Source organism: Chiloscyllium punctatum, chromosome 30, assembly GCF_047496795.1.
Source record: "Chiloscyllium punctatum isolate Juve2018m chromosome 30, sChiPun1.3, whole genome shotgun sequence".
NCBI classification, from domain to species: domain Eukaryota; kingdom Metazoa; phylum Chordata; class Chondrichthyes; order Orectolobiformes; family Hemiscylliidae; genus Chiloscyllium; species Chiloscyllium punctatum.
In genome coordinates, this window is record NC_092768.1 from 37770907 (window position 1) to 37773406 (window position 2500).

The window sequence follows — 2500 nt, forward strand, 5'->3', positions numbered from 1 at the left end:
GGCCTCCCAATCTCTGGGCCCTCAGGCAGGATTGGCCTCCCGGTCCCTGGGCCCTCAGGCAGGATTGGCCTTCCAGTGCCTGGGCCCTCAGGCAGGATTGGCCTCCCAGTGCCTGGGCCTTCAGGCAGGATTGGCCTCCCAGTGCCTGGGCCCTCAGGCAGGATTGGCCTCCCGGTCTCTGGGCCCTCAGGCAGGATTGGCCTCCCGGTCCCTGGGCCCTCAGGCAGGATTGGCCTCCCGGTCCCTGGGCCCTCAGGCAGGATTGGCCTCCCAGTCCCTGGGCCCTCAGGCAGGATTGGCCTCCCAGTCTCTGGGCCCTCAGGCAGGATTGGCCTCCCAGTCCCTGGGCCCTCAGGCAGGATTGGCCTCCCGGTCTCTGGGCCCTCAGGCAGGATTGGCCTTCCAGTGCCTAGGCCCTCAGGCAGGATTGGCCTCCCAGTCCCTGGGCCCTCAGGCAGGATTGGCCTCCCGGTCCCTGGGCCCTCAGGCAGGATTGGCCTCCCAGTCCCTGGGCCCTCAGGCAGGATTGGCCTCCCGGTCCCTGGGTCCTCAGGCAGGATTGGCCTCCCAGTGCCTGGGCCCTCAGGCAGGATTGGCCTCCCAGTCCCTGGGCCCTCAGGCAGGATTGGCCTCCCAGTCTCTGGGCCCTCAGGCAGGATTGGCCTCCCAGTCCCTGGGCCCTCAGGCAGGATTGGCCTCCCAGTCCCTGGGTCCTCAGGCAGGATTGGCCTCCCAGTGCCTGGGCCCTCAGGCAGGATTGGCCTCCCAGTCCCTGGGCCCTCAGGCAGGATTGGCCTTCCAGTCCCCAGGCCCTCAGGCAGGATTGGCCTCCTAGTCCCTAGGCCCTCAGGCAGGATTGGCCTCCCAGTCTCTGGGCCCTCAGGCAGGATTGGCCTCCCGGTCCCTGGGCCCTCAGGCAGGATTGGCCTCCCGGTCCCTGGGCCCTCAGGCAGGATTAGCCTCCCGGTCCCTGGGCCCTCAGGCAGGATTGGCCTCCCGGTCCCTAGGCCCTCAGGCAGGATTGGCCTCCCGGTCCCTGGGCCCTCAGGCAGGATTGGCCTCCCGGTCCCTGGGCCCTCAGGCAGGATTGGCCTCCCAGTCCCTAGGCCCTCAGGCAGGATTGGCCTCCCAGTCTCTTGGTCCTCAGGCAGGATTGGCCTCCCGGTCCCTGGGCCCTCAGGCAGGATTAGCCTCCTGGTCCCTGGGCCCTCAGGCAGGATTGGACTCCCAGTCCCTGGGCCCTCAGGCAGGCTTGGCCTCCCAGTCCATAGGCCCTCAGGCAGGCTTGGCCTCCCAGTCCCAGAGGGCAGGCAGGATGGGCCTCCCAGTGCCTGGGCCCTCACGTGCAGTCCGTTCTGATCGAACACAATAGGTCCATTCTCGCAGAATCTCGCGTTATAATAAAATTGTGCAATAGCCGTGCCATTTAAACAAACATGGCCAGAATTGTGTTATAGCCAATAGAGGTAAGGAACGGACACCTTCTACAAGTAACCATCTGACTTCTTCAATTGCGCTAAAGCCAATTTGCATTGAAGAACCGAAAATAATCCCCAATTAACCAAGTGGCTGCCTGCTGTGATCTCCATATCACCGAATGACAGCAGAGGGTTACATACAGAGTAAAGGACACCCATGGTCTCCCTTAACATAAAAGTGAAGGCCCCCTCTATTCTTTTGAAGTGAAAGCTAATGGATCGTGGATGAGAGCTGATAGTGATGGGGGAGGGGGGGAGGGGGTTGACAGCAGTGGGCAGGATTCGCTTTGTGCAGCCGAGTAAGAGAAGAGCTCAGAGCAAGCCCATGACGGCGCCATCTCGGTGAAGCTCCTGGTCAGTGACATGTCATGGTTGTGTCAGAGAGTAATGGCTGGCTCGCTGCTGGCAAGAAACCAGGAGGGTTTAGAGCAGGCGGGAAACTGGAAGGCAGACCACCAGAACATGAACATGAATTGAGGCACTACCTGATGGAGGGAGTTTCAAAAGCCAGGTCATTGAAAGTGGGGGATGACCATGGTTTGCCCAATTTTAATGTAATCCTTAGGGTGAGTGGGACAGGAATTGTTGAGAAATCCTGTTTGATGTGTGACGTAGGATTTTTGACCATCATTTAGTTGTCTGTTACCTTTATTTGCCTCATGGCTATTTGGGATATTAGAATATAATCCATATCTATTGAACCTTTTAGTTGAGAATAATATTTGTATGTATGTTTCAACAAGCTTTATTTGCAATTAAACCATTTTTTTGTTGATGACAGAAATCTGTTTGAATGATTTTTTTTCCAGATATCTCTGCAATTGGCATCAACACCTTTGCAAAGTCTGTTGTGTGTGGGACTAGAGAGAAATTGATGGACTCCGTCCATAAGAGCAGAAGAAATAGGAGCAGGAATAGGCCATTCGGCCCCTCGTGCTTGCTCCGCTATTCCCAGGATCGTGGCTGGTCCGGCATTCCCCACTTTCCTGCCCTTTCCCCCTCCGTTTGCTCCCCGACTGATC